General features: G+C 52.0%; 1 protein-coding gene across 3 annotated transcripts in view; it reads left to right on the top strand.

Moving 5' to 3' along the window:
• Positions 1-292: 292 nt before the first annotated feature.
• NEK7 (NIMA related kinase 7) overlaps positions 293-26,752 on the top strand; it is a 76,871-nt gene continuing 50,411 nt past the window's right edge. The window contains exon 1 of one of the 3 annotated variants that reach the window (XM_053912506.1): positions 293-595. The gene's annotated coding sequence lies outside the window, so the exon portion shown is untranslated. Of the gene's footprint in view, positions 596-967; positions 1,080-26,752 lie in introns of those variants that run through there. The other 2 variants (XM_053912507.1, XM_053912508.2) reach the window with 2 other exon arrangements.

The following is a 26,752-nucleotide window of genomic DNA, read 5'->3' as shown; positions in this document are numbered from 1 at the left end:
AGACCCTCGCCCCTAGTGGGAGGCAAACTGGCCCAAAGGCTGGGGCGGGGTGGGGAATAACGATGCTCCCCTCACCGCCGGGCCGGACAGCGGCAGCGATGTGCTGGGAGGAGGGCTGCCTGGCTCCAGGGTAAGGATGCCGGGCTCTCTCTACTCTGTAGGGTGCAATGGGGAAAGGCAGTGGGGACCACCCGAGAGTCTGCCCTGGGGCTGGGGGAGCGGGGTGGGGGGTGGGGGGGAGGAAGGGGGCGTGGCTGGTGGCAGTGGGCGTGACTGAGGGATGCCCCGCCCTCTCCTTGGGGATGCCGGGATGTTTACACTCCTGACAGCAGCGTCCACCCGAGGAGGAGCAGCAGTTGCGGGAGTATGGGCTGCTGCTAGGCTCGTGCTCGGGAAGTGCGGGGCTGTGAGAGGGTGGGTGGCCGCGCCTGCAGCGTCTGCAGGGGCAGCGTGGCGCGAGGTGGCGTTCGGCTCAGGCCCCGCAGCCACAGTCCTCGGCCCTGAGGTCCTTTCCGCGGGGCTGCCTGGCCGGGCCTCCTGCCCACCAGCCCCAGGCCCCTCACAGGCGGGAGAACTGACGACTCCCCGCTTCCTGGTGAGTCGTTGTGGGGTCGCGGGTGCGGGGAGGATGGGGACGGCAAGTCCAGGCCGCGCTGGCGTTCTCCGTGCCCGCAGCGGGGAGGCCGGGCGGGGCGCGCCACGCTCGAGCCGGGGGCTTGGTCCGGCTCGTGGGCGGGCACCGGCGGAGGCTTTGCGCCTGGCACCGGTTCTGGCCGCGGTGGCCGCGGTAACTAAGAAACTGCGCGCCCACGGCGGCGGCGGCGGCAACAGGTCTTCAGTTTCAGGACCCAAGGAACTTGGGTGAAGTCCCGCCTCCCGCCGCCCGGCGGGTGCTGATTGGCGGCTCCAGTTATTTTTCCGTCGCTGATTGGTTAGGCCCAGTTGTCAGGATTCCTCCGCAGCCAGACTTGGCAGAGTGAAGTTCAGTGGCAGAGGGTGGCTGGTGGGATTCCCCAGTGGCTTGAGAAGCGCGGGTTGACTGGCCTGTTGGACAGTGAGTTTCGTGGGACTCCATAAGGGTGAGGAATGCGACAGGCAGGGATGGCAAGTCCCTAGCCAACATGGGTGGTGATGGTGGCAGCGGGAAAGAAGGGAATTGAAAATAGAGGCCAAAGCCAGAGAGACGAAGGGGAGCCTGAAGGAAAGATGAGAAAGGTGGGAGGATCACGATGCCCAGGACAGTGCCAGGAAGAGAATGCAACCCTGAGGATGCTGCGGCGAGGTCGCCCCTTCCCTGTACTCTGCAGGCGTTGGGACATGAGGTATCCAACAAATGGGTCGTATCCTCACATCGCTGTCGTCCTTGTTAGGGACACATACTAACGATATACTTATTTTATAGCAGGATGTGCCCCCACTTTTGAGCGATGGTGGTGACGGAACTGCAAGTCAGAAACATGTTACAGAGATGAAATTATTTCCCCGCTCTTTTGAGACTAGTTATCCTCAGGGTGCAGTTGGAAAAAGAATCAGATGCCCCTCATTTGTAGAGCATTGCGTACTCGTCATAATTACAACCACTGTTTCTAATTCCTCTTCCGAGGATTTCTGAGTTTCAAGAAATGTGCGCTCTCCGCTCAGGCGACAGTGGCGTGTCCTCAGGTTGTGCGGAGCGTGTGTCGATCAATCTGAGCAGGAGCTTGAGCTGCTGCGGGTGGGTCGAAGAGAGGCACGGAACTTTCACTCCGAACGTGTGCGGTGCATGGGGGATGAGCCTAAACCTGACAGCGGCGAATCATTAACGAGAGGCCAGTGGCCCTGTAATGCGTTGTGTCAACTCCTGATGAATGAGTGCTCGGTATTCGTGGCCGCAACAGTGGTGAAAGCCAGTGCACGGAAGACAGTAAGACAGTTAACGTAAAACTTAAGTTCTTTCGTTTGCCGGGGAAGGAACCTTCTGCTGGCCTCGGGGAGATCCGGGCCACGCTGGTTCACTGCTAAAACGGCAACATCCTCTGGCCCTGGCCCGGGAGCTGGCTGGGGTCGGGGAGAGGAGGTGGAGCTTAAAAACTTTGCTTCCAGGAGGAGTCAAAGTGCAGCCCCTGTGGGGGCGGTGGGAGAGGGGCCTGCGATACAAAGGGGTGAAGGACCCTGTTGTGTGTGTGCGGCAGGGCGGGGCACGGGGGCGCTGGTTGATTTCTCGCAGGCTAGGGAAGCCCCGGCAGCCTGCCAGGTGCGGGCCAGAGATTTCTCCCCGCAGTACTGACGGCCTCCGCAGCCAATGAGTGGCCAGGACGAAGCTTTCCCGCTGGGGGGCGGTACTTCCGGCCCCAGGCAGGGCAGGAGAGAGGGAGAGTTCCCGCGGGAGGGAAGTCTGCAGCGGTGGGGCGTTGTGCCGTGGGACGCGGGCCTGCCAAAGGCCTGCAGAATTTAACGTGCACATGGGGGCGAGGAGGCTCTGGTATCCTCCTGTCCCTCCGGCATGTTCCATCCCGCAGGCTGGCTGCACCCCCGGGTACACGGGAAACCAGGCTGGCCAGCCAGCTACACGTGGCCCCAGGGACCGACCCGGTTTTCCCCTCGAGCCATCCCGCAGGGTCAGACTCCGAATCCTTAGGCGCTTCCACAGTGACCTGGGCATCTTCCCACGGTTAAAATAACCCGAGCGCAGACAGATCCGTTCTCTGATCGGAGTTCCCTGTTGCGCTGATGCGGGTCCCAGGTGGGCGAGCCCCGGAGCTAGACAGTGGGGAGCGGCCGGGCCGAGTCCTCTGCCTGCGCAGCGGAGGTCAGCGTCGCAGACGCAGCGGCCCGCAGTGCCGTGCTGCTGGTGCTCCTGCTGCCCTCCCCTCAGTGGGCAGTTTGGGGCTCTGAATATGCCAAACAGTTCACTATTATTAATTATCGTTTATTTATTTTTTCTTTCACTTAAATATGTGATAGCATTAGGTTTGAGATAGCATTAGAGACATTTACAATGTACCTAGAACCGAACACTGTTTTCCTAGGAACCAGATCTGATGTTTCAAAATGTATCTATTTGATATTAGTAATGTAGCCACTGCCATTCAGCCCATCTGAAGAGTGATTATTTAATGCAGTTTCGGAAAAGAAGTTGCTTAATTAGATAATTGCGTTCCAAAATTCCTTTCAGGTTTTGTTTCCTTTGATTTAAAAAAAAATAGGTTTTGGTATTTTAAAAATGTGCAGTGTCGCTGTGGCCTCACAAAGCAGCACTCTGTCTACATTCCTGGTGTCACTGAAATTAAAATATCTGTCCCTTCAAGTATCGGCTCAAGTTTAACATAGTAGGTATTTTAATACAGTATATATAAAACATGATAGCAAACTTATTCTGATGCTTGAGGGTGTCTCAGAAATGACGGTATGATTACTGTTTGCTCTGAATTACTTTATCAGCAACTCATCAGCATTTCTATAAACATACAACAAGAGTTTCAGTGAATGTTTCTTCATACTTCTAATCCCTTCTCCCTTATTTTTACAGGGCACAGGTGAACATCATTGTATAAGTGGAGTCAAATGTACTTTATGTGCAGATAGTTGAGAGTTTTTAAACTTATACGTAAATGTAGGGCCATCCACTCAGACTTATGAAACTTCTAAATCGCTGACTCCGTTTTTGGTGATTAATAGTTGGATTGTTCTTACGTTGCATATCTTCAAGGTTTTTTATTCTAAAGAGAATACCGAGAGACTGGTTTTCATGGTTTTAGTAGCAGTGGGACGAGGAGGGCGGGGCCAGGAAGCATTCCTAGATTTTGAGCAGGGTCGCTTTTCTTACCTTTGTGGAGAGAACAGCTCTGTCACACTATGCGCACTTTTATGATGAGCTTGTATAATGAGATATGTTGTCATATATACAGAGATGATCAGAATAGTGCGCAAATGAGCAGAACTTGTTTAATTGGTCTATACAATTTAGAAATACACGTGTTTTCTGTTATTGATGGAAATAGATCTTCCCGTAATTCTTGCCATTGGTCTTCTGTTGATAATCAGTGTAAGTCAGTCACTGGGGGCAGGTTTCTCAGTGGGATGACAAATAATGCTGGCCTGTGAGCCCTGTGGTCCCCGTGGTAACCGCTGCCTTGTAGCTGTGGGCAGTACACAAACAGACAGGACGGGTGTCGCTGTGTTCCGAGAAGACCCCCCTTACCCAGGGAGGCTGGAGGGCCAGCTCTGGCCTGGAACAGCTACCAAAGACCGAATGTGGTTCTAGGGCACTGGTGCTCAGATGATGTGGATTCCCCACGGCGGTGTTTCATAGCCTCGTAGTTCCGTCCCCTAGGCCCCTGTGACAGTCCCTGGTCTTCTCCAATCGCCTGAGAAGAATGTGCAGTTATTCATCCCCAAGTTTGGGGTTTTACCTCAGAGAGTTCGTACGTGTACGAACCCCTTCTAGACTTACCCACCGTGTGAGGGTTTCCTGTCCTCCTCTGCCACGGGGAATCAACCCCATGCTCGTCCTCTGACACGAAATGAAGGCGCACCTCTCCCCAGCTTCCTTCTCAGGGGACCAGTGTGGAGTCCGGGGTCAGTGCGGAGTCGGGGGTCAGACGTCTGTTTTCCCGCAGCCGACTGAGGGCGCCCCTACGACAGAAGAGCGTGTTGGTGTGTTTCTCCAGCGGTTGTCGCTTCCAGTCCTCTGCCGTGAGTGTGCTGCTTTCAGAGGGCCTGTCTGGCCTGAGCAAGGGGTGGGCAGACTTTCTTTTTGTGAAAAAGCGACTTAGTCGTTCATAAAAGACCCTTTTCCCACTAAAATAAAATAAAAAAGAACGCGGTGGAGAAGCGTCTCTGGGAAAGTGTGGCAGGAGGCTCCGCCAGTGTCTGTTTCCTGTCACCTGCTTCTCTATTCTTGGGCCTTGGGGACATTTGCTGTGATTGACCCCACACGCTGCCCCTCGGCCAGGGCCCGGCTTTGTCTGCAGTGCCTCCAGCCCGGCTCCACGCTCCTTTCCCCTCTGCTTCCTCTTCGCTCTGCGCTTTCCACATTCCAGTTAGTGTTTGGATAATTTTTTGGTGGGATTACAGGGAGAGGCAGTCATCCTTAGTTCCTCAGGGAGAAGAAAAACCGCAGAGGTTCGCGGGCGTTATGTCTTAGACAACAGGCAATGGGAGTTGCAAAAGGACCCTTAAATACTCATTACAAAGTGGCAAAATTAAAAATATTGTTTCTAGTGTGCTTGTAATTCTGTTTTTTTTTTATTGTTAAAATATTTTCCTCATAGCCTCATATTTTACCTGGAAAATTGCTCTTATTTTTGTTATGGTTATAACCATAACAAAGCCTTATAGCCTTTATTATATTATTATTGGGAAAATAAATAGATATGCTCATTAAAAATTGTTATACTTCTGAAATGTAAGGAATCTAACCGGTGACCTTTCACTTTGCGGGATGACGCCCCACCGAGTCTCACCGGTCAGGGCCTCCATTGCCTGCCACGTCTAACTGCTGACCCTACTTTAAAGCGATGTGATAGGTTTGCATACTGCCACGCAGACACCAGAACTGGACGGCAGATCATTTATTTGAGGCAAATAGCATGTTCTTATTCCAAACAGTTGGTTTCTAGGCGTGAACTGTTGTTCACCAAATACAGGCACGTTGAAGGATATTTATCACACAAGGAGAATGCTTACTGATGGATGGACTTCATGGAAAGGAGCTCATGGTCTCGATAGGCGGCATTGTGTTCTCTTTGTCCAGTTCTCCTGGGTCAGCAGAACCGCGCTCTGTTCCCGACGCGCACTCACGGCAGACCTGCTGATGGAGTGCCGGCGTACACCTCCGACTGCCCACATTAGGGCTGCGATTCCAGCCGGCGGGTACTTCAGTGCCTGGCAGTCCAGTGCTGAAGCATTTCCGCTGCCCCTGAAATGAGTCACGGTGGTGTGCTGCCCGCCCCTTGCTATGACTAGGACCACAGCAGGAGCAGGATGACCGTGGTGGGGGCTGGTCCTGGGCAGGACCCCTGGTTAGAGGCGGTGGAGAGGCTGGGGAAGGCCAGAATGGTCATGGGTGGCCCCAGGCTCGTCTGGTCGGTTTTTCGTAAATGCACATTTTGTGACGTCGGATACCTTGATACGGAGGAGCCAGCCTCCGCGCTGTTTCTCATTTCGGTCCACTGAATATGACTTGTGTGCCCCGTGGCGTCTTGCATGTGAGCCTGAAGTGTTCGGCAAGCCCACTGGCCAGCTTCTCCTCTGGTTCCTTCTCCTCTTGGACTCAGAGAGGACAGTCGGCTCTGTTTCCTCTGCCTCCACAGCCATGCCTCTCGAAATGAATGGAAAGTTGGTTCTCACTTAATTGTATGTGCTCCCCATTGCAGTGAAAATTTGAACTTGTGAAGCAGAATGATTAGTGGTTAATGAAATCAATCCTAAAATTTTTTTTCAGTGAGTCCTTGAAGTAGTTCTATTGCGTGCGCATCGAAAGTAATTTGTACAAAATTAGTACAGCTGTTCGAGAACATGTGGGTGGGCTGTTTGCCTCTGTCGGGAGAGGCTGTGTTTGCAAAGCACGCGTCCTGATCTCGTGTTTCCCCAAGCACGGTCCGCAGAATGCGTGTGTCAGAGACTCTGATCTGGTGGGGGCGAGCATCGGGGACCTGCACCCCGACGGTTCCCGTCCTCAGACTTGGAGAGCCGCTGGTCTGTGCTGGGACCCACACCTACCGCAAGTAGTGCAGCGGTTGCCCAGGCCACACTGAAAGATGCCAGCGGCCTTTAAAAACACACGTATTTTAATTTGAAACATTGTGGATTTATTTATAGTGTCTGTTCCTGCTGCTGCAGGTTCTGGCCAGGGGTGAGCAGCCTTTCTAGTAGTTTGGGCCTAAGAATCAACCTCTTCTACCACTTGTCACCAGAACCAAATGCTGGCCACCAAATGCTGGCCATGTGTCCTTGAAGTCACTTGAAGTTATGAATCAGTTAAAATAAGTTTGGTAAAGAAGTATAAATGTTTTATAGGCAACCATTGAGTACTAACAGGACAAAATCCCACTCCAAACGTGTGAAAGGAAAGAGCACAGCTGAGTGTTAGTTTTAGTCGCATCCTAACTAAACGGCCCTGTCCGTGTCCCACTTATGCTGGACGCTTTCTCGTGCTCCTGGCGCCTCTGCGAGCTCTCTCAGCTGCTGGGAACGCTTGCCACTTCCCGCACCCCTGAGGTCGCTGGCAGTCCGGTCCCCCCCACCCCAGGTCTGCCTGCAGCCCTCCGGCTCCCAGGCCTGGTGGCACCGGCTTTTCTGTCTTGCGGACGGTGTTCAGGAATGTCGTGATGAGGGACTGGTTGCTCTTGCATGGCTGCCGTCTTTACATCGGTAACAGGTGCCGCCCCTCAAGTCCCTTCTAACTGCCCCCTCGTCAGCAGGCACAAGCCTTTGCATGTGAGTTAGGCTTGTTTTCCAGGAGGCTTACCTGGTGGTTTCAGAACTACTTTCTGCCAGTGGGCATTTTTTTTTAAACTTTTTCATTAATTTGGAGTTTTATGACTACATGCCCACACGAAGAAGCACTTGGAAAAGAAGGTTGTACAGTCCTGGATGAATCCCAGGTTTGTTTTTATGTCTTTTCAAGTGTCAACCACAGGGTCTGTGACAAAGCGTGAGCTGAATGAACCCCCCAGAGCTCAGCTCAGAGGGGTGCGTCTGGCCGAGGCGAGGGTATTGCTGGCAGGCTGAATGGGCAGCCTGGGCTGGGAGGATGGGCTACGGGCGTTGAGTTAGGAAATGCAGGGACCCTTGTCTCATGGGTGTGGTCCCTGGCAAGGCCTTGTTTGCTCATGCATTGGGTTGTGGTCCCCCAAAGGGCAGTATTTCCGCAGTGAGACCCGCAGGCCCATTTTCTTCCGTGTGAACTTGGTGGGGCATTTGCATACACTGCTCCAAAGATGACTCAGGTGACCACTCGGCCTTTGAGGCTCGTCAGTTGCAGGCCAAGGTCGGCTTTCTCTGAACTGGGACGGCACTCGAGCCTGAACGCGGAGGCTGGAGCACAATCCCAGGGGACTCCCTGCAGCTGCCAGGTGAACGATGCTGCCCTGCCCTTGGCTCTCTGCTCCCCCTTCCCCGTTTGGCCCTCGTTCTCCCTGCTCTCCCGCTGGGTTCCCCCAATCGCAGGTTGGAGAAAGAAGTTTGGGGGTTGCTGGTAGGCAGCGGAAAGCGAGGAAGCAGTCTAAAGTAAGATCTAGCTTTATGCTTCTGGAAACAGTTCGGTTCTTAGGAATTGTAGAATATGGGATTACGGGAGTGACCACCCGCTGCACCGTCTCGCCTGGCTCACCCGTTCCTCGTGGCTCCGCATTTGTCCTACCCCTGACCTGCCTTTCCAGATTTCATTTCTTTGTAGCCGCCTATATTTTAGTCACATCTGGCCAATTGCCATTGTTTTTGATAAACGCTGTGCCCTTCCTGGTTTCCCTGGTTCATCTTTATGCTTTTCCCACCACTTGTAATGCCCGTTTTCTGCACTTTAACTGTTCAATCTCAGTGCATTAAAATCATCTTCATTCTTCAAGGTTCTGCTCAAGTATGGCACAGAAAGTATAAAGAAGTTTTTCTTCGGCTTCCTTAGGCCTTGAGGACGGCTGAGCCTGACCGTGGCTGTGCTTGAATCAGCCTCCGTCCTGGAATATGAGCTTCTGGAAGGTGTGAATCATGTCCTGCACATCTTGTTTCCTCTAAGGCCATTCTTGTCAGAACCGGCTATTCCCAGGCTGGCGGTGACCGCCTCCCAGCCATGGTGTGGGGCAGAAGGTCGGGCAGCTCTCAGCAGAGAGAGAATGTCCAGGACAGTTGAGCAATTGGTTTCAGGGACGTCTGGGAGGAATGCCAGGCGCATGTCCCTGCAAGGCCCGAGGAAGGATGTGGAATGAGGGAGGTCTCACACGTGACAGAGATCAAGGTCTGATCTGCAGGGGGTCACTGTCGGGACATTCAGGGACCTGGTGGCAGGCCTGGGCGTGGTGTCTGAACCGCAGGTTCTGAACAATCTCAGAGTGTGGTGACGTGGGGACCAGGGCCGGGGAAGACGGGGGGGACAGACGGGGGGACGGGGAGGAGGGTGGAGTCCATGTAGAGATGAGTGTGGTGATTAGTTAGAGGCTTGACCCGCAGGAACCCGGAACCGAGTTGTTGGAATTCCGACGGGAGGATGAGAGAGGATGGGCCGGCGATAGGACTGATGTGAAGCTGACTTCCTCAGCTCTTCTGTGAGCAGCCTTTCTGTCTCCTTCCTCGGAGGCTGGCCCTCTCCCAGCTCAGCTCCGTGGCCTGGCTTTCCACAGAGGGGCGGCAGCCTCTCTGCCCACAAAAGGTGCTTACTCTATGTATTTGCCAAATTAATTCCATTCGGATGCTCCAACATTCCCCTCAGGAGAAAACAGCAAACTGAGTTTCATGGGGAAACAACTAGCTTAATACTGAATTTATTCCCTTCTGAAGAAGAAGTACTTCCTTGTGAGTTGATGGAAGAGTATCACTTGCTTGGTGACTGTCGGATGCGGATACCAAGTACGGGGGTTTCACTTCCAAGTAGATGGATTTTACTCAGCATCTTTTTGTAGTTTTCATTGCTGGAAGTTTGAAAGACAAGTTACAATGTCAATAATTATCTTTAAAAAGAAATTACTTACAAAGGGCCTGTGCCAAATGGGCCCAAGGTACAGTGTCTGCTCATGGATTAACGAAGAAGCTCCCAGGAGGCAGCCTGGCACGGGACCAGAGATTGCATCAGGGAGGCCCCGAGCATCATGCTAAGAAGCACGGACCCCCGCCTGTTCTGTGAGATGCTTGGAGGAGTTACTTGCACCTTTATGTTTTTTTAAGTTTTGATTGTAATAGCAATGTAAGCTGTAGCACTTTGATGGCTCTTCATCTGGTTCCTAGTTAATGGCAGATCAGGAACCAGCATCAAAATAGAATCAAGATTTAGCATTGTCACAACTGGAAGCTCAGGCAGATTTGTTAAAATGGATTAAGATAAATTTTCTTCTGACTCCTATGGAGGAATGAAGTTTAGACTTGAAAATCCGGACTTGAGCTATACTGTAGTATGGTTTAAAATGCCCAAGAAAAAGGGCCATTTCACTTTTTTCTAGAGAGTCCCCTGTAGTATCTTCTTCTCCCCCCAGCCCCCCTTTTAAGGTTTAGGGTTGAGTTAATCGTACGTCTGTGTGTATGCCTGCATGTGTCCACTTATCCATCTGCGTATCTCTGAGAAGAACACGCCGACACCTTCTGCCTGCTCCTAGGAGCCTTTTCTTACTGAAAATCCTTTTGCTATTGTCTTCGGGAGATTTCCCCGGGGTGGGGCCCACTCTCGCCTGTGCTGCGCCCTGAGCCTCCGGCATGGTCTTCCTCCTCGCCCGGCAGCTCTGGTGTCCGGTGCCTTCATCGGGAGGTCTGCTCCTCTCTGCCGGCTTTGCCCCCGCACGTGCTCACAGGCCCCTCGGTGTCTTCCCTGCAAGGCCTCACCTGGCCCAGCAGCCTGCTCAGGCAGCCTGCCGTCTGCTCCATAGTGACGGACCACATGCCAGTGTCTGTCACAGTCCTGGCACCCTTACGTTGCAAAAGCCTCTTTCTTTGACTCCCCAGGAATCAGGGCCGAGTCCTCTTTGTGCTCCAGCAGCAGGGACAAACATGCTGGGTGTGCCCCAACAGGCTTACTGATCGGGCGGAGCCGAGAAGCGGGTGAAGGGCCGAGACCCCAGTTTAGAAGGGCCTCCAATGCCCACTCCTTTCTTCCCGGCCCCACCTTGGAGACACACTGGCTCTCACTGAAATGGGGCAAAATAAAAAAATGAGTGGCTTAGCGTTCCTGCAGGGTCTCGGGCATTTTCTTTGCACCATGGGCTTTGCTACCTCCCCACAGGCTGGGTGTGGGTGGCCTCCCCTGAGTGCCAGCGGGAAGGCTGTCCTTCCATGGGACTGCTTTCCATCGAGCGGGCGGTGTGGCTCTGTTGTCGTTACCAGCAGCCAGAGCAGGCCTAGAGGCCTTCTCCTGTCTTTGTCCGAGGTGTGCTTGCAGCTGGCCTGGGCATGGCCTGGTGCGAAGTCCGGCAAAATGGTGCAGACTCCCAAGGGGGCGGGGGGTTAGGGAAGGTGGGAGTCGACACACTCTTGAGACATGTGGGAACACAGGTCTTGCCTCATTTGTACACAAAGCTGCCCTGGCGCCTGACGCGAAAGAACAGAGGGCTGCCAGGCAGATCAGCTGGGAGTGCAGAGGCTGCTGGCTACACAGAGGGCGTAGGGTGAGTGCCTCCATTCTCATCGAGTGGCCATTCTGCACAACTGGCCAGTGGAGACGACTAATGGTTCCTGGGTGAGGCGGGGTGGCTGTCCTGGCAGTGCGGCATGCGCGGTGACATAGTCCCTCAGGCAGGTGGTCGTCTGGAGCCTGAGCTCAGCAGACGAGCCGGGTCTCCCAGGAGCCGTGCTGGTGCCTCTGAGGAGGGGACAACGGGGCCGGGGCCGGGAGGGGGCTGGCGAATGCATCCCGTGGGTTGGTGTCTGGCTCCCAGGAAAGGGCTGGCTGGCTGCGCTGCAGTTGCTGCCTGGCTTTGCTTGGAGAGTGACGTGGAAGCCGCACTCTCGTGAAAACCAAAATGATGCCATTGGCGCAATCTGCAGACCCGCGCTGTTAAAGCCTCTCACTCAACGCCAGCTTTCTCAGACTTTTTCGCTGGAGGGAAGGACTTCCGCAGATCTAGAAAGTTCCTGGAAACAGCACTGCAGTGGATTTCAATGATATAATTCTGTTTTAGTGTCTGTAAGATGACAATTGCTTTCAAGTAGATTTTCAATGCTTTTCACGAGTCTTTGCAAGTCTCTCACGTAAAATCCGAGGTAGCTTTGTCGGCATGCCGTCAGGTCTGTTATTCCTACTATTAACGTCAAGGAATAATCCTTGTTCTCTGCGCAGTGGCTGCCTGACATGGCAGCCTCACGCGGTAAGTGTGCCCAAGCAAGGCCATTTGTTCCGGTGCACGTGTGTCTGTGTGTGCGAAGGGCAGGGGTGTGTGGTTGGTCTGTGCTCAGTGGGACACGGCCGCCCGGACTGAACGACGCAGGTCTGGTGAGCGTTTGCTCGGCGGCGGCCTCGGGGATCTGTGCATCCCGCCTTCACACCCTGGGTCGGCTCTGCGACGTCAGAATGTAACAGCGATTGAACTTAGTTTGTCAGGAGGCAAGTTTTAAAACAGAAAATGTAATCATGATCTACCTGATAAGCAAGTACATTGAAAACTCTTCTTTTAATACGATTTTATTTATTTATTTTTAGAGAGAGGACATGGGAGGGAGAAAGAGAGGGAGAGAAACACCCATGTGTGGTTGCCTGTCGAGCGCTCCCAGTTGGGGACCTGGCCTGCAACCCAGGCATGTGCCCTGACCGGGAGTCGAGCGACCTTTCGGTTTGCAGGAAGATGCTCATTCCACTGAGCCACACCAGCCAGGGTGAAAACTACTTTTATTAAAAGCTGGGACAGTTGTGGGTGACTAGGAGTCAGTCGGTGGCTTCTACATACTTGCTTTTCCCCCTCCTTTCTTAATTTTCTCATAATTGCAGTTTACATGGAAATCTGTGCACAGTGAACGAGAGACAAGCAAACTCAGCGATCCAGTTATTTCTGCTCTTTCTTGGTTTGAGGGGGAGGGTGAGCAGAAGGAGGGAGAAGACAGCGATTTCAGCAGAATTAAGGGGACCACTAGAGCTGCTGTGTTAGCCATCGCTTACGTGGTCCTCACCGAATTACCCGCTAAATAGACTGTTGAACGACCAGCTCAGATCAGAGCCCGGCGGGAGGGCCCGGCCGAGGCTCAGCGAAGGCTCACTGGCCAGGGCGGCAGTGGGCGCAGTCGGCGCAGCCTCACCCGGTGTGCTGGGCCTCCGCTCCCTGTCCAGTTTGCCGCAGCATCCAGAGGGGTGATGGGTGGGCAGGAGGTCCTTTCCCACTGCTGGCGGTTTACTGTGCGGTGTGTCGTGAACAGGAAACGGGGGCTGGGAGGTTCAGCAGTGGTCAGTGCGCAGTGTCTGTGGGAGAGCAGGTGTGCACAGCAGGTGAACGGACCACTTTCTCTATGGATGAAATGTTACGTCATGTGTTAATTCAGCCAGGCCTGTCAGAGTTTTTCTTGATGTTATTTAAATGAGAAGTGTCTTTTTCTGGTGATTTCCTTTTTTCGGTTCGTAAGTAGTTGTTACAGACCAGAGGCTGTTAAACAAATGACCTTACAATAAATGATTCATACTAATGAAAGCATTTCCAAGTGCCAGCCTGTATTCCATAGGGCCTTACCAGCTTTGCTATGATAGGATCCACTATGAATTATTGAGCACAAGGAATTCAGTAGGATGTTTTTATAATCGGGTTTGGACAGCGGCCTGAGCTGTTTATCTCAGCTCTTTATATATGTCCACCTTTGCCATGGATGGTTCCGGGTCGGTCGCCCTGATTCTTCCGGTTTTACAACGGAGTGGTTGGCCTGGAGCGAGGCGGCCCAGGCAGACTGTGGTCAGTGAGATGGCACAGCCGGAGTGGGAGGCCCAGGGGCTCGACGCGGCCTGGCCTTTGGAGGGGGTGTAAACGGTTCACGAAGGCCCGAGCATACTGTGTATAGGGGAGCCGTGCAGGCAGGCTAGGAGCCAGACTGAGAAGAGTGCGTTGCATTCAATAAAGGGTTTTAAGCAGAAATGTGTTATGATTAGATTTTCATTTTCAGTAGGTGATTTGGTGAGTGTAGAGAGTAGGAATTAAATTACTGGACTCACGAAGAGCAGCTGATTGGTTACAGTTAGAGCAAGAATCCCGAGGGTCTGGGATGAGGAGGTAGAATTAATAGTTGGTGACTTCTATGGCCGTGAGGGAATAAAGGGGACCGTGACCTAGGAATTCTCCGGGATGCCTGGGTGGCAGACCTGCTCGCTAAGGAAGGGCCGTAGGGTTGTTAAGAGCAGACCCTCGCAGTTCTCATCCCTTTCTCTTTCCTTCTTTCCTTTTCATTGTATCCATCTGGGAGGATGGATGATAGCTGCACCTGTCGTGCTGACCATTTCACCACCTGCGTAGACCCAACCGCCACACTGTGCGCCTTCAATTTACACAGCGGTGCGTGTCAGTTATTTCTGAACAAGACGAGGGAACGAGGGTTGTCCTGGCCCGAAGTCTGTCTTGGGGGAACGAGATTCCTGGGTGGACTCCTGCAGTGGCGGGAGGGTCCCTGCGGGGAGTCCAGCCCTGGGGCTGGAGGCTGGGTCCGGGCTCTGCAGGATGTGGTCAGGCCTCGAGCTCAGCCACGTGTTCTCTGGTCTCCAGGACGCCTCTCCGCCCCTGAAACCGAGGCCTCGAGCTGCGGCTTCGCAGGGCTGGAGGACGTTTTGTCCGTGCGCAGATTTCTGCAGTCTTTGCACTTCCAGGAAGAGGCTGCAGTTACACGGGCCTTGGCATGTAACTGTGTGTGTGTGAGCGCACACGGAAATGGGCTGGACTTGATACTGCTTTACAGGCGTCAGAAAAATCTGAGTTTTGTTATTTTCTGCTGGTGTCATCTTGGGAAAGTCATAGAGCTTCTCCTTTGAGTTTTCTCTCCTGTAACGTGGAAATGATTGCCCTCTCACCCTGCTGTGATGTTTTGAGAAGATACCTGGAGAAACTTTTTAAGATGTTAGTGAAGCATATCCGTAATTTTGCTGGAAGAGTTCATATAAACGTAAACTTTGGAAACCCTAAAAATCACGGCAACAGGGAAGCCTGCAGGTCTCCAGCCCTTTTTCTTTTGGGTTTACAGTGTGAAATTAAGCACGCAGTTTGAACTAATACACAGTGTTGAAACGCCTTTGCGTTGCAGAGAGAAAATTAACCAGCAATGCAGCTGTTCGTAATTCATGATCAGCGTTTGTGTTGCTATCATTTCGCTGAAGGAATTTATTCAGGGTGTACACCGAGGTGCATGGTTTTAACTGTGGAGCTCCATGAAAATATGAGGAACGAGGACTGAATGAGGACTGAAAGGTTTCCTCGTTGCCGTCGGCCGGAGGAACGCAGGCTTTCCCTCCAGCGCCAGGTGGTAGCAGAAGGGCACGGAGGAGAGAGTGGACTCCTGAGCTCGCGTTTGCTGGGTGGTGAAGAGTCCGGGCTAAAGTCATCATTTGCATTGTCACTTCACACAGTTTCTCCCTTTGGACATAGCAGATATACACACACACATATATATATATATTGCTGATAATTATGACCCTGTAATAATTTTTTGATAATTATCATCTTCTAGGACGTCGTCAAATGTCGTGTGGCTTTTGCTCATTGAAGAGTCGCTGTGAGAGCCCGCGTGGAGGATTTTCGATCAGAGGACATTAGTTTTTCTTTGAGAAAACAAATTTCCAGGCTTACTAAGGAAATGAATGTTTGCGCAGTCACTTACTAAAAATAAAGGTGTGCATAAGTAATGGGCGGGTAACTCACGCGTTGGCCAGTGCTGGCTTACAATGGGGGGACTCTGGGCAACACTCCACGATCCGACGCCCCGGTGCGCCTCTCTCTCACGACTGACTCCCCCTGCAGTGCCACAGACGCGTCTGTCTGGGCGGGCAGCTGAGGGCGTCGCCTCCTTCTATCGTGTCCCCATTGACTTTGAGCACAGGGTGGTTCCCATGCCACTTTGGTGAGATACATACTGTAACCCGGACTCTGAGAGCATCGCTCCATCTTTGGATAGTGAAGAAAACAAACCCAGACGCATGGACTAAGCTTTTTGTGAGGTCAGCTGTGTACTTGGCGTGTCGTTCTGAGCAGTGATGGGGAGCGTCCTGAGCCGCGTGAGGAAGGCCGCCCATGCCTCCAGGGTGTCCGTGTCACCCCATGCTGGGGTCTGGGGGAGGGTGGCCACTGTGGTAGGTGAAGTTAGGATTTCTAAAGCTCAAAAATGGGCCAGTTTGGCAAAAATGGTAGAACACGAGGCTCTGACTCATCCTTGTTATAGCTGCCAAAGTGGTACCTGTGAGACGAAAAACCGGCCCCATAGCTCCCCATCTGCGAACGGCCTTCAGGGGCGGCATTGGCTGGCCTGAAACCCGAGACGGTTCCAGATTTTCTGTGGCTGTTTCACTGCAGCTGCTTCTGGAGACTCCTCCACTAGGCGATGAGCTCTCCAGTGGAAAGAAGGGTACGTTGCTGTCCATCTCTTTATCCTCAGCCCCTGCCTACCTCAAAGAAGGAACTCAGTGCATCTCTGTGGAGTGAATAGGGGCCCGCGATTCCAGGCTAAGGAATTGGGACCTTTCCTGCAGACAGCAGAGAACCGCGGGACGCTCTTACACCAAAGAACGCGGGTGAAAGGTACTTGCGGATGACAGGCTTAGGGGCAACGGACCGATCGCTGTCACGCCGGCCTTCCAGACATCGTACTCTGAAACAGCTCTGACTCTCAGTGAACGGGACTGACAGTGGTGACCCCGCACACCTGTGTGGTGGTCACCTGACGGAGCCACGGTTCAGACACCTGCTGCTTTCTCTTTACTCTAAATTAGCACTTGGAGTTACTTTTCGACCACCGGTTTTAGGTTCACAGAGGCAAAGCAGGATTAGGTGGGCTTTATTTTTCCATTCATTCAGGAAATATTTGTGAGCCTACTATGTGCCCATTGCGTTGCAAGCTCTGGGGACGCAGATAACAGGACACAGAGTGCAACTCTAGGAAGCATGTGACGTGGTCTGATGTCTCTGAGAACTCCAGTTTGAAAATCGGGTGAAGAAAACATAAACGGAAGTCTCCCTTTCCTCCATTCTGTTTTCCTGCGGGAGACATTGTGCGTGGAAGTGGGAGTATGGGAGTGCAGGGGCCTCCGTGGGCGGCCCCAGGCCCTGTGCGAATCGGTGGTGCCTAATTAGCGACGCCTTTCTTTAAAATGATGCTGTGATGAGACCCACACGTGTCAGACCTTAGTTCTTAAAGACTGTATTCATTTATCGCTGCTTCGCATTCACTGGTTCTTCTCCGTGTGCTAGCTCTAGCAATAGGCGGAGTTTTGACTTTATTCACCGGGCAGTTTTTACACATGGTAAATCCATTATAAATAAATGCGTCACGTTTCTCACAGGCCTAAGGGTTTTTTCATAAGTTTGTGGCTTTATGACTAAGTGCCCTTGTTTGAAAGGGTGTGTGAAAAAGCCCCTTAAAGTCCTGAGCTTTCTTTCTTCAATCGGTAGGTGCGACCTACTTCCTGTCAACCTGTCTGACCGAGAGAGGAGTGTCACGCGGCCCTGGCTGGAAAATTCTGAATATTTTCTTACATTTTAAATAGCCGATCTATTTATATATTTGTAGAACTGTTTTATTATTTTCTGGATCATTCAAAGATCTAGAAGATTTGTGGTGCATGGATGACTTCAGGATTTTTTAAATGAAAACTGGTGTGTGTTTCAAGCTGCTTCACCAACTTGAAAACACATCTCCCACAATGCGACGAGCGTGGCAGCAGCTGCAACAGCAAGACTAACGAACCCCCTCGTCCTCGCTGAGGAAGCGACAGTGTCCCTGGTGGTTCTGGGCGGTCAGGTGAGGAGACTCTTCTGAAAGCAAAGTAGGAGGAAAGTGTATCAGAAGCGGTCTGGGGTTAGCAGGGGAGGGCGTCGGCTGCGTGGCTGGGGAGGGGAGTTAGACTCTTGGTGGTGCGCCCCTGACCTTGCGGAGTGTTGCAGACCGGTGCTGCCTCAGTGTCCTCACTGTCCTGTGTCCGAAGCACGGGCGTGCTTGCGGAGGCCCCGGGCGCGCTGCTGGTACTGGTCCACTCCCCCTCCAAGGGCTGCTGTCACTTAGACATTACTGTCCACGTGCTCCTTGTTTTTCTCTCGAAGGAGAAGCCTTTTGCTTAGTGATCCTGTATTTGAACTTTGCGAGTGGGAATGGTGTCCGCCAGGTGAGATGAGCCAGGTTGCAGGCAGATACGTTGTTTCAGGGAAGCGTCGTCAGTGGCCGCCTCCTCCTTTTGTGTATTGTTCAGATTTGTGGAACTCCGTGAGATGCGTGTTCCCTTCACTCTCCTCTGGGAGGGAGCAGGCGGACGTGACCAATTGCACGCGTGCCTCGTTAAAGCTTTCAGGGTGGGTCTAGGGAGCCTCGTCCTGACTCAGGAACTCAGGCTCTCATTTCTTAAATTGGAGGGGTCTAGCATGAAAACACTGGGGATTTGAGACGTAGTGTGCTGTGACACGTGAAAGGTGCCAGCCCGGGCTGTCGGGACACTGTGACGCGCCTTGGGCCTGCGGGCGCTGTGGCTGGGAGGCCTCATGACCCCCACCCTCCTTCCTCTCCTCCGGGAAGAGGGCCTGTGCGCCCCTGCTGCAGTTCTCGCGTGTGCGCCCTCACCCTGCCTTCTCCACCTGCAGGACTTCGCGCCTTGTCCCCACCCACGCACGTCAGCCTTTCTGACTAGACAGCAGGCTCCCAAGGGCAGAGTTCAGGCCCGTCTCTTCTCTCCTGGGACGCCTGGGTGGAGAGCCGAGTCCAAAGCTGGCGCCCCTGCTGCTGCTGCTGCTGGGTGGCGCAGTGGTGCTGCCCTGGGCACTGGGCTCCCAGTCGGGGTCAGCAGCCTGCTCCCTGCTCTGCTGTCCCCGCGCCTCCTCGGGCCTGCGCAGCGGGATAGCTGACAAAGAGCACGGAAGGAAAACCGCCACCACCACCCGTTCTTTACTCGCTTTCCTGGCATCTCACACCTTTCAAGGCAACTACAAAGGTGACAGGAAGTTCAGCAAATCAGGCAGCACAGCTAGTGACAAACTTGTCCCTCTCCCTGGGGGGTGGGCAGTTGTGCTGAAGGTGCCCTGTGCTCTCCTTGACCATGAGCTGTAGAAAGCACCAGGGTCAGAGGATGAGTTGGGTGCCCTTGGTAAGGTCACACAGGGACTCTCTGGGCCCACGGCACACGGGCTGTCCTGACCTGTCGTTATAAATACAAACCACCTGGCACGTCTGAGAACGGGCATTGTGAAGTGCCGTCTTTGTAACGGCGTGGCGAATCTCCTACATCTGAGCTCTGCTTGCAGGGTGAGTCCAGCTGTTCCGTACTGTGTTGCCGAGCCGCCCTGACCGCTCCAAAGTGGGGCAGGGAAGGGGCACCCCCATGCTGCAGAGCGAGACTGGGTGCCCAGAGCGGGTGCGTGGCGCCGGCAGGCTGCACGTGGAAGCACTGCAACCAGGTCTTGGACCCACGTCTGCAGACGCCCGTGCTTCCTCACTGTCGTCCTGAACCGCGGGCGCTCGAGTGGGTGGAGAAGAGTGATGCGGCTGCGGATGATATTCCTGTGCCAGGGAAGAGATCCGTAAGATTATCGCTCTCTTGTGGCTTCTTTCAATCCCTAAGTTAACAATTTCCTTCGTGTTAAGATATGAATTCAGTTCATATGTGACTTATTACATGTTTTGAATATAATCCTGAGTCAAGGTTTTATGGGGTTTAGTGCCATGTAGGAAGAAAGTGAAAAAGAATGTCATTTGGAATAGACATTTGAAAATTTTATTTTTGGTTGATTACGATGTGATAAATCCCTGACTGTATGAAACAACATCTCATAGTTTGATTACACTGAGAGCACAGTTGCGAGAAAAAGCAGATATTGCGTCTTTCAAGTTAAAAGAGCTAAGGATTCATTCCAAGCAGGACACAGCCGTGTGGCTGATGGCAGGTCACACTTTCCATTGTTAATCCTTCTCTTGGTTTTTAATAACTTTTGGCTGAAAATTCTTCCCAGGGAAGAATTTGTATACGGATTTTTAGCCTGGGAACAAATATCTCATGACCCACCTACAGGTCTCTCTGAACATTCAGGTTAATGCTAAGGGCTTGTATGATGAAGGCACATTTTATGTTTCAAAATGTTTATTCTTTGGGACCAACCAGTTAAAATTATTTTATTAGTTTTTGTGGGGCTGCATTAGTTTTGGTATTGCACTCAGCGTAGTCACTCAGCTCAGATGACAGCCTTTACAAACTTACAAAATGTCATGCCTCAGTTCGACAGCATTTAATCGACCGTAAGAAGTTGTTAGAATGCACAAAAAATTTGTATTCTGATTGGTTAAAATGTTAGACTTTAGGTTTCGGTGATTAAAAACAAGAGACGGGGGTTCTTATTTCGTGTTTTCCTACCTGGGTGATTCGTGTGGTACTTTAAGGAGACAGCACCGCCTCCTGGGTCAGGGCTCGCCAGAGGAACGGGCCAGCAGGCTGCGTGTGCGGACAGTGTGTGTGTCTCTCTCTGCGTGGTCGCCTCGACCGCACAGCCAGCTCTGTCTAGACACACACACACAAACACACACACACACAGGTTTATTTTAAGGAATTGGCTCATGTGATTATGGGGGCTGGGGAGTCCCCAAACCTGCCAGGCAGCTGGAGACCCAGCAAAGCCGGTCGGGTGGTTCCAGCCTGAATCCCAAGGCCTGAGAACCAGGGGAGCGGACAGGTTATGTCCTGGTCCAAATCTGGAGGTCTGAGAACCAGGAGCGGCGCAGGTGGAAGTCAGTGCTCGTCCAAGGCCACAGAAGACCGAGTTCCAGCCCAAGCAGTCAGCCAGGACGCAGGAGTCCCCCCAACCCCCACACCTCCTTGTTTTGTCCAGGGCTGAACGGGCGGGCTGATGCTCACTCAGAGGGTGGGGGGCCGTCTTCTCAGCCAGGCCGCCAGTTCCAGTGCTGATCTCATCCAGAAACACCCTCAGAAACCCTGTGTGAGCAAATATCCGGGCGCCCCACGGCCCGCCAAGCGGACACATAGAATGAACCATTCCCAGCACCGTGAATGGTTTTTTCCTACGCTCTCGGTCATGCTCTTTCCAAAAAGTGCTCGCATTGTACTTGATCAGATGAAACAGATGGAAATGTTCTGATGAAAATATTACTTTAGCATTAAGCTTCTTTTTTCCGAAGATGTATAAAAAATACCAAGTGATCCTCCCAGCCCCACTCCTAGCCCCCCTAAAACTAACAGAGCTGCTGTCAGAATCCTCTGTGCAAACCTGTGATTTAGTCCATTTTAGGGCTCTTGTCTGGGAACGGTGCCAGCTTTCAATCAGTTCCAGCAAACGCAACCAACCTTTGGAGACGCCTCTAAACCGCAGCACTCCTCCGCCTCCCCAGCCCACTCACACGGTCTGGGGGCGGCCTTCACGCCCCTGGTCCTCTCTCATGCTTTTAGAGGGGACTCACACCTTGAAAGGATGAATGCTTACGGAGCGTGCTGCTTTATGGGGAGCTGGAACTAAGATGCAGTTTTTTCTGGTGGGCACGTCGCGTCCCCCATGGCCAAGTTGGTCTGTCTTGGGCCTGTGGTGTGTCCTGGGCCCTCCGCCCAGGGCACAGTCCGCAGCCTCTTTGTCCCGCAGCACCTGCTCTCCCTCGGGACCCCTGGGTGACTTTTATTGTAACACTAGACTCACTGAGTGCCCTCCCACTTGCTCACATCGAGTTGTCGAGATGGGTAGGGTTTCAGGGGTGATTCTTGTGCTATGGGACGCGAGGGGTGTGCTTTATTGTAGATACTTTATTGATGGATGGCTGTTCGGGGGGGGAGAGGTGTTTGTGTGGGTGGTGAGGGGGGAGTCACAGGTGTGCAGACTGACTTGCACCAGCACTTACTCCACAGGGCACATCTAAGTCTGTGAGGCAGCTGGGTGGCCACAAAACGATTTCAGGCTTGTTTCAGTATAAATTAACAGTTCTGTACTCTGTTCTGTCTCGTTGATCGATTTCATGAATTCCATCAGAAAAACCAGGAATACATAGTGGAAATGGGCAAGAGAGGGTTTCAGCTAACCTGGGCCAGTAAAATGTCTCTCAGGTCCCAGGGCTTCCCTGGGACTCAACGTGACGGACGTGGCTCAGGTCGAGGGTTGGCAAGGGGGCCAAACGTGGCGGCTGCTGAGCCGTGGCAGAGGCACGTGGCTGTGATGGATTGCACAGCCCGTGGAGCTTCAAATGTCTGCCATCAGGTCCCGGACAAAGAAGCCGCTGGTCTCTGCCTCACACGCAGAAACCCAGTTCTTCTGGTACGCTCCACGCTGATGTTCGGAGGTGCTGGCTGGCTCTCAACCACGTATCTCTCCTCCCTTGTTGTCCTCACTTCACTTTTTAAATTGCTTTCTACTCCCCTGTTCTTTCCAGAGCTCCACCTGGTTGAGAGTCTGCTGGGGGAGTGACGGTGACGCAGGCGACACTTGGGGCTCTTGCACCAGGGCCCGTGGGTGCTCAGGGAGTAGTGGGGGCAGGGCACCAAACCAGAAACACTGGAGGGTCCCATGCAAACTGCGGTTCAAAGGTTGCACCTGTTAAGGGTGGTCGGAGACACCAACTCTGAGTCAGAGCCGTGGAAACGGGGAGCCCTTTGTTCAGCAGAGGGTTTAGCGTACTGTGGGGCCCCCGACCGAGAACACTGTAGTTGAATTTAGCAGCAGCTACCATTTCACATGTGAGGACAGGTCATTCATCCTGGGGCGACCATCTGCTGACTCCTTTTGGCTGCACCTAAAAAGTCAGAGGTACTTCAGCCGCGTCTGCTTCCAAACCAGAAATAACCCAGACGTGGCCTCGGCAGCGCCCGAGGCCCCATTTGTTGCCCTGGCTTAGGACTGAACCGTCCACGCGTCCGTCAACATGTCCGAGTGTCCGAGCCGCTGGAGGTGTTGTCAGGACCTGGACGGGGACGCCTGTCCGTCAGGAGCAAGCACCTGGCCGCCGTCCGTCTCATGTGGAGACGCATTCCTGGGGAAGGTGTTATCTTGGACCTGGAGCAGATGGCAGCGGGCCCTGCCGGTCTCTGCCCGCTACCACTGCGCCGGCCCCAGCGCCCCTTGTCCTCAACCACCCTGGGGTCAGAGGTGGGATGATTGGAAAAAAACAAAAACAAAAAACAAAAATCTGTGGGGGAAAGGCCTTCCTGATACTTCTCTTTTTTAAGACTAGAATTGACATGTTTGAATTACAAGTGCTTTTAAAATAAAATAAACTATTTAATATGAAGTTTTTTTAATGAATTCTCACAGGACATTTATAACCATTTATTCCCACTGCCAATACTTTCTAAAAAGTCTGTTGATGTTTGTGATTGGAATTATTTTGTAAAATCAAAGGGGGTTGAATAGAGCAGTGATTTTCAACCTTTTTCATCTCATGGCACACATAAACTAATTTCTAAAATTCTGCGACACACCAAAAATTGTACCTTTCTGCCAATCTGACAAGAATCAGTATAATTTTGATTCACTCTTACCAGATGGCTGTTGTGCTGGCTGCTGTCATTTTTTATTTGACAATCTAAAGGAAAAGAAGACAGTGCCCCTAATAGTCAGGCGTCGCATGTTTTCAAAATTCTTGTGGCCCACCTGTTGAAACTCGCTGAAATGGGTGGTCCGTCACATCCGTTTTGATTCAGGAGCGCTGCGATTGGATGTGGGGTCAGAATATTCAGTTCCTGCTCACCTAGGGCTGCTTGTCCAAGCCTGGTGCTCGACAGAGTCTTCTAGAGCATCAGTCACGTGAAGCTGGCTTTTTGAAGAATGTTCTGTAAAATGAAGAGGAGAAAAAAAACTTCTCATCTTTTAAAAGAAGCAGCATACTTGGAATGCGTTTTTCACTCATCCGGACCTCTCCTAGTGTCTTCCCCCGGTCCCAGGGGGCGGCTGGTCCTCACGCTCACCAAGATGGTCGAGCAGCCGAGCGCCTGACACACACGTGAGGAGTGTGCTACGTCACTGTCCAGCAGACGTGACAGTTTCTGTCTGTGCGGACGTTGCTGTCTGCCATGTGATTTTACCGTGGGTTTAGAAGAAAGGGAAGAGTGAAGTTTTGAGGACTTGGTCAGGGCCATATATTATTCTTAGTTTACAGGTACAGTATTGGTTCTTGAGTTTGCAAAAACAAAAAAAAAAATTCGCTATATAGTATTTTTAGAGATTTCCATTTTTTGGCATATTTTTGGTTTTAATAACATGTCCTGCTGGCTTTTGCGGTTTAAGTTAAAAACTGTAACTTTAGTCTCAGAATTAAAAAATAGGGCAGAAGCAAAATATTAGGTGAGAGAAAGTTTGTGTTGAGTAAATGCGTCGGGCACCGAGTTGCAGTGAAGGCTGGTTTCGGTGACCTGCTGACGTGGGAGCTGGTTAGCTGGCTCACGTGGGACCCTGGCCTGTGCCCCCTGATTAAACTAAGGGTCCTGTTTCCCACGCTGCAGATTCGAAGCCTTTGCCGCTGAGACTCTCAACAGATAAATGTTCACGAGGGAGGAAGGTAAATGGAACCAGCAGGTGTCAGCAAGGACCCTAATCAAATCATTGGCCGTGATTACGCTTTTCCTGTTGCTTTGCAGAGATGCCTCAGTGTGCACAACTGCAGTGATGCTGCGGGGGGGTGTGGGGGCCCTGCCTTCTGCGCGGGGTCCCCCTTTCTCAGGGCCGCCCGGACAGGAAGGGGTCCGCGTTTCAGAGAGCACGTCTGCGGCGTAGCGACAGCTCTCACAAGGTTTGGTTCAAGGGACGCTAGGAGCTTTCCGTCATTTCGGCGTCGACAAAAGTCCCCACGTAAGTTGTCCCACATCAGTAACGCTTATATTTAACAGTTTAAAGGTTTCTTTGGTTCCCCGTGTTGCACTTTTTCCAGTATTCCATTCCCTGTGACTAGTCAACAACCCTACTTATTTTATAGGAACAGAAGTAGGAATTCGTAAACATTGGTCCAATAATGGGCTTAATTTTCCAGTGAAAATATCATGTTCACATTCTTTCAGCATACAATGAGCTATTTTATTTTAGACCCATCCTCATCCATGAATAGTCAGGGGAAGGTAGTGTCTGTGTTTATGTATCATAATTTGATCGGGAGTGCTCTCTCTGATTTCCTTCGTCTCACTGGATGACTTGACAAGAACACAAACCCAGGAAGCACACCGGGCGTTCGGGCTTGTGCGGTGATCTCAGGGCGGTGGGGGCAATGCGAGCAGGAGGGAGGGGGCCTCCAGAGACCTCAGGAAGGGGCGTGCAGTGCTGCCCACCTTGTCACTCCACACAGCATCGGCCTGTCCCCTGGGCGCCCATAGCTTAGTGAACTCCAACACTCCTCAGCAGTCCCACTCCTAGCCATGTGCTCAAGTGACGTGAAAACTTGCAGCTGTGTGTAAATGTTCAGGGTGGCCGTACTTGTCCTCGCCCCACCCGGGAAACTGGTACATCCACACAGGGGGAGTAGAGATGCCCCTGAGTTAGGTTCCTCCGTGTTTGCCGTTTTGGCAAGAATAGCACAGAAGTGTTTTCTTCTAAGTGGCTCATGTTTGGAGGCAAGAGATGTCTATTCAACTTGACCTTCTGGCCGAGGTGAGGTCTGTGGGGTTCTCTGCTGTGAGATTGTCTTTTCCCTTTGTAATTACTAGATAATTTGTGTGCGTGTGGTAGGAGGAGATATTTTCAGATGCTCTAAGTAACTCGTTCCACTAGGTAACATCCATCCATGATTCTTACCTGGACCAGGTATTTCCCTGAAGACTGGCCAAGAGTAGCTTTTTAATTCCATCACATTTTTTCTTCGTAATGTGATATTATCTTCTAAGGAATAGTTTCTCCCTTTCCCTCCCTTTATTAATTTATGTCTTTATGACTCATGGGTTTTATTTTATTCAATGGATTACAATGTTACTCTTAAATTGTTCCACATGTGGCCATTTGGAACCCGTTCCCGCCGGCTGTGTCCCTTGGACATGTGCGCACTGCTCTTCCCAAGCTACACGGGGCAGGCTCGGGAAGTCCTTTCCCAGCCTCCGCCCTGCAGTCGGCCCTCCTCCGAAGGGCCCGGCCCCTGGGAGGGGAGGAGGGCCTATGGAAACCAAGGCTGCATGCCAGCTTACTTCCCTGGTCTTCGCTGTCAACGGGGAGCTTGTGACGCTCCAGAAGCATAAATCATTCCCTTCGAAGGTCTGATAGCGATCTTCTTCGCCGCTCTTAAATGTGACTCATGAGGACAGAAATGCATGAATGAACTGTTGATGCCAGTGCCTCTGCCTAGCTCTCTGTCCCGTCTGATGTGGAAATCCCACTTGCTTAATGATGGGAAATGCTGCGTGACTCAGTCGGTTAAACAGAGACCAGAGGGTGGGGTCGGAAACAGTCCTGCTGAATGTTTGAGTCTGGGGCCGAGAAAAATACTGAGCTCTGGCTCTGAGTGTTTAGCCTGCCAAGTGTCAGTCGCCTTAAGACTTCCGGGGTGCCCTTCCGGGGTGCCCTTCCGCAGTTTTTAGGTGTCGCATGTGCATATTGCTAAGCCCACGACGTTCTTTTGGGCGAGAGCAGTGCTGTTTTAATACAGTCAGTCCGCTTTATTGCTGTTCGTATGTCGTAGCTATTTTGATCAACAAAATACAACATCAATATTTTTTCATAGACTTTAGATATGATATATAACTCGAGATGTTGCGAGTAACCTTGATGACTGAAGGGCAACTTCATTTCAAGAAAAGGAAACTATTAAGTTTGAACTAGTATACTTCAACTCTTTAGAATTCTAACATAATCAAGAAAAGAAAAACTTCTAAAACTGTTAATCTGAAATCTCTCTTCAGGTTGGTGTGTGCGTAGCTTCCTATTTCAGATTTCATGTTGGGTCAAGAATCTAGAGAAACTTTGCCGCACGATGGAATTATCAAAATATGTGTTTGAAAGCAGAAAGTACTTTGAAGCGAATAGAA

The sequence above is a fragment of the Desmodus rotundus genome, chromosome 10 (assembly GCF_022682495.2).
Source record: "Desmodus rotundus isolate HL8 chromosome 10, HLdesRot8A.1, whole genome shotgun sequence".
In the NCBI taxonomy this organism is placed as follows: domain Eukaryota; kingdom Metazoa; phylum Chordata; class Mammalia; order Chiroptera; family Phyllostomidae; genus Desmodus; species Desmodus rotundus.
Note: the sequence above shows the minus strand (reverse complement) of the source record. Positions and strands in the feature narration are given on the sequence as shown.